Source organism: Manis pentadactyla, chromosome 5 (assembly GCF_030020395.1).
Source record: "Manis pentadactyla isolate mManPen7 chromosome 5, mManPen7.hap1, whole genome shotgun sequence".
NCBI lineage: Eukaryota > Metazoa > Chordata > Mammalia > Pholidota > Manidae > Manis > Manis pentadactyla.
This window is the reverse complement of record NC_080023.1, coordinates 57,315,111-57,327,668: the sequence shown is the minus strand read 5'-3', so window position 1 is coordinate 57,327,668 and position 12,558 is coordinate 57,315,111. Positions and strand designations below refer to the sequence as shown.

The 12,558-nt window shown below is 38.9% G+C and overlaps 1 pseudogene; it reads right to left on the bottom strand.

The window, feature by feature from the left end:
• Nucleotides 1-393: 393 nt before the first annotated feature.
• Nucleotides 394-6,869, bottom strand: LOC130683958 (NADH-ubiquinone oxidoreductase chain 5-like; annotated as a pseudogene).
• Nucleotides 6,870-12,558: the final 5,689 nt, after the last annotated feature.

Genomic DNA, 12,558 nt, shown 5'->3' with positions numbered 1-12,558 from the left:
GATGTTGGCTGTTTTTGGTTATACAGCGGCTATGGCTATTGAAGAGTACCCTGAGGTTTGGGTGTCGAATGTGGTTGTGTTTGGCGCTTTTATTGTTGGTGTAGTGATAGAGTTCGTTTTAGGGCTTTATATGTTAAAGGGTGATGGGTTGAGTGTTGTTTTTGATTTTAGTAATCAGGGTGATTGGATAACATATGATATTGGAGGTTCTGAGTTTTTTAGTGAGGAAATTGCAGGTGTTGCTGCTCTTTATAGTTATGGTGTTTGGTTTGTGGTTGTAACCGGGTGGTCCTTGTTGATTTGTGTTGTTATTGTTATGGAAATTACCCGGGGTAATAGGATAAGAGGAGGGCTAGGGTGATTGTTGTTGTAAATGATAGGAAGTAGAGTTTAATTAGGCCTTTTTTGATTAGATGTTATTAGAGAGGCTTTTATGTGGAAATATGAGATTGATTTTGGTAAAATGCTTTCTAGTCAGATTAGGTCTAGAATAAGGGATGCTAGTTTTTGGCTTATTGTTAGTATCCATAGGGGTCAAGAGCAGTGGATGATTGTGGGAAAATAGCCTAGTAGGTTCGAGAATTTAAAGGTATTTGAGGGGTTTTTGTGGCATAGGTTTAGGGATAAGTTGCATAGTTCTAGGGCCAGCATGAAGCCCAGGATTGTGACTGTTAGGGCTGTATATTTTAAATAGTGTGGTATGGTTATTTGGGGTGTAGGTGTTGAGGGGATATTGGACAGTAGGAACCCAGCGAAGGTGCTTCCTAGTATTAAGCGTTTGATTGGGTTTATTAATGAAGGGTCATTTTCATTAATGTTGGCTAGGGTAGTAAATCGGGGTTGTCCTAGGAGTGCAAAGAAGATGATTCGTGTGCTGTAGGCAGCTGTAAGAGAGGTGGCTAGAAGTATAATAAATAGGGCTCAGGCATTTGTGTAGGATATGTTGGCAGTTTCGATAATCAGGTCTTTAGAGTAGAAGCCTGTTAGAAAGGGGGTGCCTGTTAGAGCGAGGCTGCCGATGATGAGGGCAGAGGTGGTGGTGGGAAGAGTGTGGAATAGTCCTCCTATTTTACGATTATCTTGCTCGTCATTTAGGCTGTGAATAATTGACCCAGAGCACATGAAGAGTATGGCTTTGAAGAAGGCGTGGGTGCAGATGTGCATGAAGGCTAAGTGAGGCTGGTTGATGCCGATGGTAACTTTTATAAGACCAAGTTGGCTTGAGGTCGAGAAGGCTACAATCTTTTTGATATCGTTTTGGGTAAGAGCACAGATAGCTGTGAATAGGGTTGTAATGGCTCCTAGGCATAGAGTTGCCGTTTGAATTGTTTTGTTGTTTTCTATTAGGGGGTGAAATCGGATTAGTAAAAACACTCCTGCAACTACTATTGTGAAGTGGGGCTGATACTGGTGTTGGCCCTTCTACAGCGGAGGGGAGTCAAGGGTATAGTCCAAATTGTGAGGATTTTCCAGTTGCTGCTAATAATAGGCCCATTAGAGGGATGTTTGTGTTTTCGGGATTTCGTATAAAAATCTGTTGAAGATCTCATGAGTTCAGGTTTATAAGAAACCATGCTATTGATACAAGGAATCCAATATCTCCAATGCGATTATACAGAATAGCCTGTATAGCTGCTGTATTTGCATCTGTTCATGCAAGTCATCAGCCAATTAGGAGAAAGGATATAATGCCTATACCTTCTCATCCAATAAAGAGTTGAAATATGTTGTTGGCTGATACTAGAATTATTATTGTGAATAGGAAAATTAGTAGGTATTTGAAGAATCAATTGATATGGGGGTCTGATTTTATATATCATAGGGAGAATTCTATGATAGACCATGTGACAAATAGGGCTACTGGTATGAATATTATAGAGAAGTAGTCTAGTTTGAAGCTTATTGTTATTTTTATTGTTTGGATTGTTACTCAATGTCAGTTAAAGATAACTGCTTCTTCATTTGAGTAGATAAATATTATTGCAGGGATTATGCTGATGATAAAGGCTTGTGCAATTATGTTTTTTACATGGGAGGGGTAGTTCTTGCTTGTGTAGATGTTTGTGGGAGTGATTACAATTGGTATAGCTAGTACCGTTAGTGTTATAAGTGAAGAACATGTTAAAGTATTGATTACTTTTACTTGGAATTGCACCAAATTTTTGATTCCAAAGACCAACGGATATCTGTCATCCTCTAAAAGTTTTAAAAAGCCATATTTTTATATATGGGGCAGGAATTAGCAGTTCTTGCATACTTTTTTGGTAAATAAGAAGTCAGTCTTCTATTATCAGATTCACAATCTCATGTTTTATTAAACTATATTTACAGTAAAGGTACCCTAGGATGATTTTGGGATTAATTGATAGTATTAGGAGGGGTAGTATGTGCAGAGCTATTAGGGTGTTTTCTCAGGTAAAGGAGGGATTGATGTTATTGATATGATGTGTTTATTTGCTTTGTTGAGTAGATATTAGTATATATAGGGAGTAGATAGCTGTGATGATGACATTCATTCCAGTAAGAATAATGGTAATGCTAGATCATGAGAATGTTGATATTACTACGAACAGCTATCCGATTAAGTTAATGCTAGGCAGTAGGGCTAGGTTAGGTAAGCTTGCTAAGAGTCATCAAGCAGCTATTATGGGTAAAAGGGTTTGTAGTCCTTGTGCTAATATTATAGTTAGGCTGTGAATTCGTTCATAGTTTGTGTTTGCTAGACAGAATAGTATGGATGATGTTAGACCATGGGCGATCATGACAGTGGTGGCTCCTATATAACTTCATGGGGTTTGGATTAGGATTACAATGATTACAAGTGCTATGTGGCTTACAGAGGAGTAGACAATTAGTGACTTTAAATCAGTTTGGCGAAGACAGAAAGAGCTTGTTATGATTATCCCTCACAAGGATAGTATTAGGAAGGGATATGCTATGAATGTTGTTACTGGTTTGAGTATAACAGTGATACGTAATATGCTGTATCCACCTAGCTTATGTAGTACGGCTGCATGTACTGTGGAACCGGCAATAGGAGCTTCTACGTGGGCTTTTGGTAGTCAGAGGTGTAGGCCATATAGGGGTATTTTTACTATGAATGCTATTATGAATGCTAATCAAATAAGTATGTTCCATCAAGAGTCATTTATAGGTTTTGCTCAATATTGTAACATTAATATATTAAGAGTTCCTGTTATGTTTTGGGTATATATAAGCACTACTAAAAGGGGGAGTGAACCTACTATTGTGTAGAAGAGAAAATAGAATCCTGCATTTAAACATTCTGCTTGGTTTCCTCATCGTGTGATGATGATTAGGGTTGGTACGAGTGTTGCCTCAAATAAGATGTAAAATATAATGAATTCAGAGGAGGTAAATGTTATAAGTAGTAGTACTTGAAGGGTAATTAATATGGTAATGTATAATTTTTTTCAGTTTAAAGGTTCGTTGGAGAGGTGAGTCTGGCTAGCTTTTAGTATTAAGGGGAGAAGTCATGTTGTTAGCACGACTAAGGGTGCTGATAGGGGGTCTGAAAAGAAGGTAGTTGAGAAGTTTATGCTGTTGTGGTCATGTTGGCCTATGGTGCTTAGGGATGTTAAACTGATTAATATGCTGTATAATGTGGCGTTAATTCATACTATGTTTTTGTTTGATAGCCATGTCAGGGGGACTAGTATGGTTGTGGGAATAATTAATTTTAGCATTGGAGTAGGTTTAGATTTTGTACGTAGTCTGTGCCGTATGTGTTAGACATGAGCACTAGCAAAGAGAGACCCAGGGCAGCTTCACACGCTGCTAGTACGAGGAGGATGATGGGTACTATGTTAGCTAGCGTAAAGTGGTTGCTTAGAATTGTGATAGTGATTATTATGAATAGAGATAGTATTATGCCTTCTAGGCATAATAGTGAGGATATTAAGTGTGATCGATATATTAGTATTCCTACTAGGGAGACGGTGAACGCCAATATTGTGTTAATGTACATTAGAGACATTTGATAGCTATGAGTAGGCCATAATCTAATGAGTCGAAATCATTTATTTTGTATAAACTAGCTTCATATTCGGTTCATTCTAGGCCTTTTTGTGTTCATTCGTAGGCCAGACTGATTGCTAGTAGTAAGATGAGTATTAGGGCTACTGTAAGTATAGTATTTAGGTGATTTGTTTGTGATGCTCATGTGACATCATGTGATGTCAAAATTGGGATTCAGATTCAGTAGTCTGAGGGGTGTCCTGAAATCCTGCCTTTAAAAAGCATGTAAAAATTGTAAAATCATGTAATATATATAGCAGAAACAAAGATGTTGAAAATGCTTGTAACAGTGTATATGCCTATATAATAACAGCACTACTATCTCCTCTTACCGCCAACCCAAATTCACTCACGTTACCACCGAGGCTTTTACCTGCTTAAGAGATCTGGAAAAACTGGGCTAAATTTAACAATCCTACCTGTTGAGTTCTTTCTGAAAAACCATGTAATGTGATGGGTAGAGATTTTTGCCTAACAGAAATACATCTTCTTCTGAATTGACAACATAGCTTTCATAATTCATATGCTTTTTCTGGGTATAATAACTGAACATTCTTGTTATTATGGTGATGTATTTAAAAGACATTATTAGCTATCAGGACTTTAGTTTACCAGATAGGTCAATAAATCATCGATCAGCAGAATGGAATGTATTCATATTAATTAATTATATGGTTCTTTATAATGTTTAAAGTCTTCTTCAATTATTATTATTCCATTTCCTCCTCACAGACAATGTAATATAGGGAAAACAGGCTTTAATTTCTCTCATACATAAGGAAACCAAACTTTCCATAAGTTAAGTAAATTCATTTCCATATGAGGGCATGCATCAGTTAAGTAAGTGGTGGCTCAGCTTTTCCAACACCAGAGCCTATGTTGTTCCTGACACAGCATGCTGCTCACTCTCCCACTGAACAAGAGCACTTAGCAGATGCGAGGTATTGTATCTTCAGATAGGTGATAGAGGAGTAAAACCATGGCAAGGGGAGAAGGCATAACATGCATAAAAGATGAACTCATTTAAGCCATGGATACTATGAGAGTAAAAGGAGCTGGTAGACTAAAAAATGGCACAGCATTGCTAAAGACAAACTTCACAATATTCCCACAGAAGTCTGCAAACTGTCGGATATGCAATTTCCCAAATCTACCATCATCCAGCCACAAACTTCTGTTCCTTCCTCATTTTGGTAACTACAATACCAATAACAACGTTTCTTCGTTAATGCTAATTTAGTAGCTCATAAGAATGTTTGGCACTCATATGGAAGTACTGAAGTGCCTACAGTTAAGTACTACAGCAGAGAAAGAAGTTTTAGAATAGAAAATTTTAAAGAAAAGCTCTTGCTAATAAGAGGCTAACTAGTGAAGTGAGGTGAAGATCCTTTAATTGTAGAAAGTCAGCAGTTGGAACCATTGTGTGGTCATTACCCAGGAACTTGAGAAGGAATGGGAAAGAATTCTGAACAGGATTGGATTAGGGACCCTGAAGGCCAGCAGATGGTAGCAGTGATATGAGGACAAGGGCCAAATTTTCCAGTAACAGAAACTACAGGAGGGAGGCCTCTGAATAAAGTTTGTTCAGGAAGTGGAAGTAGAGTATTCCTTCCCTTTCTTCTGACCCACAGATGCTGGTGGTTGCAGAGAAAGGGTGCCTTACCCTGCTTGAAGGAGTTATAAAATAGAGTAGTTTTATTTGGGAAGATGCAAGTCCAAACTTTTGTCTTTCTTAGAAGTAAAGGAGATGAAAGGGGAACCTGGGAATATAACTGAACTTTTAGAGACTCAGTGAAGGAGACCATGAGGCGGCTGTGAAGTTGGAGTGCCTCAGAGGAGAGCACTGAGGTAAATGAGGAACAGGACATAGCAGGCTAGAGAGTTTCTTAACATGGAGGGTGATTAAAATTTACAGCAATGAAGGATATAGAATAGTAGGAAAGATTTCACAGAGGCACATGAAATGTCATGCAAATATTTAATCAGCAGCAGTTATTTCAGGATTTAATTTCTAAATGGCTAATAAGTGAAGTACAACAGAAGTCCAGAAGACCAGCAGCATATGATGGGATGAGGTGACCAGAAATTTGAAGGGATTATTAACATTTGGGTAATATTTGGAAAGTCAAGAAGTGAGAGAAGTTTACAGAGGAGGGAAGTGCTAATGGTAAGTATGTGGAAGCATGAAATTAAAACTCTAATGTAGTTCTTTTGGGGAAATGAATCTATAAATTATATATATTGAAAGGTGCTGTAGTTGTTGAGGAATCCAAGAACTCTGAAAGCACTAAACAGGATGTGTTCTTCTCAATATGAAAGGGTTAGGAAAGAAATTTTGAAAGATGAGCAGAAGTGAAGGAGCTGAGGAACTGAAGAAGGGCGAGGAGATCCCTGTGGAGCTGGAAAGGGGCTTTGATGCTACCGGTTTGAAGTGAACCAGAGCTAGCACGAAGTCCCAGCGAGGAAGTGGTGATGGGTGTGGCGGCAAAGGGAGGCAGCCAGCAGGGAATGGAAGACTGGGCAGTACCGAGAGGATTTGGACTTGGACTTGAAATTGAGAACTGAAAAGCAGCCTTCCTCTAAGGAAGGTGGAAGCCTGACAGGCTGGCACTCTCCCCTTGGGCCTGGAGGTGAAGCTCTGCAGTGCTCTTCACCCTGGCCCCAGCCCTCCCCTCCAGCTCTTACCTGGGTGTTGTAACTTCCTCCTGTTGTTTCAATTCAGGATGGTCACCAATTTCTGGCCCAGATATCTCCAGGATCTTCCTCTTCCTCTGCCTGGAAGCTCTCTGAAGAGGATGTGGGAGTTGGGTCCCTGCTCCAACAATTGGCATGCTGTTTCTAAGTACTCAAGAGAGGACAGAGGAAGGACATTCAAGAGTCAGTCCGCCAACCCAACAGTAGTACAAGCTGACATTTGTTGAGCACTTTTAATAAGCCAGTCACTCAGGAACTGTGTTAGCACTCTTTCTAAGGGTTTTCTCATGACAATCCAAGGAAGTAAATACTATTTTTATCTCAATTTTAGAGATAGAAAAACTAAGACTTACAATAATTACACAACTTTTTCAGGTTAGTACATAAATGGCCAAGCTGAGTTTGAACCAGGCCATTTTATTCCAGAGACCCCACACCTAAGCACTGTGCTTTATTTTTAAAAATACATCTCAACAAACTTTTTGTGCCCCAGTAAGAGTCCTACAAATTGCTTTATTGTATATCTGTGCTTTATTATTTAAATTTTCATACTCAAGTAGATTAATGAAACATTGAAGTCAGTCTTAAAGGTTTCTGACATGTAACTTGTAAAGTGAGGTATAGGGTTTGAGTCACAACTTTTCACTTATTGTAGAACATCTGTAGATTTGAGTATAGTGACTATCTAAATATTTATAAAATCTCTAAAAATCAGTAAGAGAGAAAAGAAAAAGAAAAAGAATTTATTAACCCATGACCCAAAGAGCATCATTGGTAAACATGTAGAATAGGTTTTTTAGCTATGTAATGAGTGATTATATATATTACATCTATTTTGCAATTAGCAATATTTAACAAAACTTCAGCAATTGATCCTGTTCTTCAGAGCTCAAAACATAAATTAGGTAAATGTGCATTTGGTTAGAATAGTGGCCTTCCTGTTGGAATATTGTCCTTTTTCTTCCCTGGGGCTCTTTTCAAGCTCTATGGACCATACATAGATAAACCATAGCTCTACATGATTTTATAAAATGGTTCTACAGTATTCCGTCTTACTAGTATTACAATTCCTGTAGGTGTTGTTAAAGGAGCATTTATTTTCAGAGTTTGGTTTTTGTTTGTTTCCTGCTATTACGTACATGGCTGTGACATGATGAACGCTGCTGCATACTCCCTAGCAATGTCTTCCACATACATTTCTAGAAGAGGAATTGGAAGTTCCTGAATGAATGAGTATAAACATTTCTGATCTTCAATTCAGATTTTAAAATGCCCTTCAGAAATCATCATTTTCAATTTATAAAAGCAGAATACATATTTGAAAGTGCCTGTTTGTCCAGGAGGTTTGTATCAAATATTTTTCATCTGGTTTAGGGTGTTACATCTTTGTCCAATTATTTTTCAGGCAAAGAAATGTATCATATTAATATTGAGTTTCATTTCATTTATTGAAGTAAGGTTAGCCATCTTCCAAATACATGTTGTTCATGTCTACTCTTTTATATTATTCCATATATTTTGTCTTTCTCTTGGGAAATGCTTTTACATTTTTGTATATTTTTATTCAATCATAAATATGTTTAGTTTTTGTGAGTCATTAATTTTGTAGACATGGTTTCATAAATTCCATTTGCCTTTTAATGTTATGATGGGTTTGTTGTTGAGATGGTTTTAATATTTAATCAAACAAATCAGATTTTCATTTTACGGTGTTTTTTGCTGTATTTATTGCCTCTGAAATTAAAAAAAATAATTATAATTTTATATTTATTCACTGTGTTGATATGATAATTACAGATTAATGGATTAAATGATTTTTTTTCCCAAAATCCAAGGGGAAAAATTCTAAGCATTCAAATCTTCAGAGTGTCTTTTTGACTTCATACCCAGGTCTGATCCTGCTCTAATTTTTAAATTACTGCTTATAATATCTATTTCTATTCCCTGGTTTCATTCTTTACTTTTAATTCTAAGTTATTTATTTTTAAGACAAAACAGAAAATCAAAATAGTCAACTTTTTGTTTCAGGCAACATTAAAGACAGGTTGTTGGGGAGGAAAAATATTTCTCTAACCTTCAAAGTTCTAGCTGGTTTTATGAATTAAATTGACATAAGACAGATTAATAGGAGAAAAATAAACTAAGTCTAATTATGTAAGTACAGGGAATCATAGACATGAGATTGCAAAGACGATCAGGGAAAATCAGGTATATATGTCATCTTAAAATAAGGGGGAGCTGGGGTCTGAGACTACAAAGGAAAGGAAAGCAATCCACAGAAATAAGAAAGTGTAAATGTTTGGTAAATAATTGTTTGCTGTGCCACAGAGAAACAATGAGACATGCCCCTATTTCATATTATACTGTAGTTATTTCTGGTGATAACTCCCCTCCTGGAGCAGGTCATCTATCTAAATTCTTACTATGCAATTAGCAGGAAAGTCAAAGCTTCTTTCTGAATCGCTTGGGTCTTTTTTTTGGCTCTAACATAATTAATATGCCAAACGGCATGTCTTGGGGCAGCCTGCCTTTGCATAAGGTCAAGGGCATTCCATTTACCCTAAAGCAATTGTATCATCTTGGATACTGTTAAGACAGGTCACTCAAGATAAAGAGAAGCATTGATTATCTACGAAACAATGGCTTTTCAAAATGGGTCTTAAAAATGTCCTGTCTCATAAGTAGGTTTATACCAGTTACTCCAGAAGTCTTTGTAACAATGAAATATTTAAAGTCTGAGAAATTTCTGCTTTGATATAAAAATTAGAATAGAGCCTCTTTTTTTTAATCAGAAAAAGAGTAATCAACAAATTTGTATATTACATTACTTAAATGTACATTATTAAAAGCAAATAATTTGGGGTAATTTTTATCTGAATTATTCACATGTAACTTATATATGAATCTTTACCTTAAAATAAAACTTAAAACCACATTTTATTATTTAAAGGTATTAAACCTTTATTTCTTCTCAGCAGAATAGTTGCTTACAAAGCCTTTTCTAATCTCATATTCACATTTCGGGGAAAGGGTGTGTAAGTCTGGGGAAAGGAAATCCCGGGGCAAAATACCCCTAAAAACCAAAATCAGTGAAAGGGAGAAATGAAGTTTAAAACCTGTTTATTGCTCACAAACTGCAGTCCCAGGCCATCTTCTCTGCTCAAGCAGCAACCACACGGGCCCTCCCCCTCACCTCTCAGGTACAGTTAAGCCATCTGTAGAGCAGGTAATTACCCATTGATATGGAGATGAACTTCTCCACCCCTGAGGAAAGATGCAAATGCACTAAAGCCATACTTCTTTCCACTTCTGAATGCCTATTGATATGCAGATATACTAAAGCCAGGCCAGATAGTCTGGAAATATTACAATTTTACCCATAATCTACCCCTCCAGAAATCTTGCCTTACGATTTATTCCATCCCCCTCTTCCAACCAATCTAGTAACATGCAATAGCAACAGCAATAAAACCTTGATAATCCTCAAACCAAAGGATTCAGCTAGGTTACTTTACAGCACAATCTCTCACTAAGCACAAAAACACATTTCTACACTTGTTTACTCATTCCTAACAATCATGCTAGATTGCTCACGAAACTTTTATCAAACATTAGAACAAAGTAAAGCTTCTCTTTAAACATTATTTTCTCGACAATAGCAACACAATCATAATTCTCAAGCCAGAGGATTCAGCTAGGTTCGAAGACCCATGCAGATTAAGTCCAAAGCTCGTCCATTCCAGCCACCACACGGCAGCTGCAGCCAGGGGGTGCATCCAGGACACAAAGACCATAGAAGCAAATAACCTTGATTGTCAGAGGCCAATTTGCTGTTGTTACAGGAATACACAGAAGGCCAGCTTCCAGGCATTTCCCCCAAGGTGCCAGAAGAGCCAGCCATTGCCAATCCATGTGTTGAAATGTCCAGGGCCACATCCATTTTACTCCTAATTGCTGCACCCATCCTTGCAACACATGTCCAATAAAGTGGGTACCTCGATCGCTCTCAGTAACCAGCGACCCAACATAGGCTGGAGAGAGATGCTCTAGGACCCTCTTGGTGGTTTGCTGATCTGCACAACGTGCAGGGCACTCCCTCCGGGCTCGGCTGACTTCTTCAAGGGTAAAAGACAAGCCACACCGATGGACCCACATTGTCTTTTGAGGTGTCTGTGCCACGCCACTCTGTGGCCTTTGGGTCCAGTCTTGCACCCACCCCGCGATGGGATAGGAGGTTATTACCTTGGTTGATGCTGTTCCAGCGACGGGCTCTGTAGCCAGCAAGGCGTGGTACACAGCAGTCAGTTGCTTCTCTATCAAGGTGACCTGGACCTCTGCTCCTTTCCATGGTTGTGGCCAGGCTCCGGCTGGCAGCAAGAGCAGCAGCAGTGGCAGAAGCAGTAGCCTTAGGCTCGGGCCACTGGCCGGGGTCGGCGTCGCCAGCAGCGGTGGTGGCTCCTCCACGACCACACGAGTGTAGACACATGTCCTTTGGCGCGAGCGCTGCTTCTCCCCATCATTTCTAGGGGCGGCCCTCTCAGAGGACGCACTGATTATGACAGATTTTGGGTTCACAGTGAGACAGGGATGGTGGGCGTTGTCCGAGTAGGGTGAGGGCTTCTGGGGAAAAGCAAGGCGGAATATTTACAGTCAAAACAGTGTAACAATGGGCAAAGAAGTCTCCATTGAATCTGTTAAGCATTATGCAAAGTCAAGGTCACACTAATTCTCTGGGGAAAGATACCTACCAATATAGACATCTTCAGTGAGATTAGTTAAAGGTCAAAAGGCCAGAAGCAACTTGGCCTGGAATGTTTAAGTGTTCTGCAAGGGTATCAGCATAACCGATGACTCCACTGTCAGCCCTAGCAATCAAGACTATGACCCAGCCCACCTTGAGAACAGGGAAGGTGATGCAAGTCCACACCCCTAAGTTTTTTTAATGTTCTCGAAAAATCCTCAACTGCCTATAAAATCCCCTAGACAACGCACCACTATGGACTCTCTTGTCCCCTCCTGCCGGGAGCTCTGTCCTTTCACTTCATCTCTAAATAAAAGCCTATACCTTGCTCTTCTACCTTGACTGTTTGTGAAGCTCATTCTTTGGCTCCGCAAACAAGAACCCCGGCATCAACAGGAATCCTGCCAAAACGACACCAATTGTAAGTCCGGGGAAAGGAAATCCTGGGGCAAAATACCTCGAAAAACCAAAATCAGTCAAAGGGAGAAATAAAGTTTAAAACCCGTTTATTGCTCACAAACTGCAGTCCCAGGCCATCTTTCTTCTCTGCTCAAGCAGCAACCACACTGGCCCTCCCCCTTACCTCTCAGGTACAAATAAGCCCTCTGTTGCCCAGGTAATTACCACTGATATGGAGATGAACTTCTCCACCCCTGAGGTAAGATACAAATGCACTAAAGCCATACTTCTTTCCACCTCTGAACGCCTATTGATATGCAGATATACTAAAGCCAGGAGAGATACTCTGGAAATGTTTCAATTTTACCCACAATTGTAACTTATGTATGAATCTTTATCTTATAATAAAACTTAAAACCATATTTATTATTTAAAGGTATTAAACTTTAATTTCTTTTCAGCAGAATAGTTGCTTACAAAGCTTTTTCTAATCTCATATTCACATTTCGGGGTAAGGGTGTCAACTGAAATCAACAGTACTGTATATTTAAGAAAATCAGAGTGTACTCATAGTCCTACTGAGGGCCCTGCCCTGAGAGTGGCCCATTAGTGAGCTCTCATAAACAGCTCCTAAGCCCTCGCACGTAGAGATGTCTTAAATACTTTTTCTATAGCAGGGGATACAT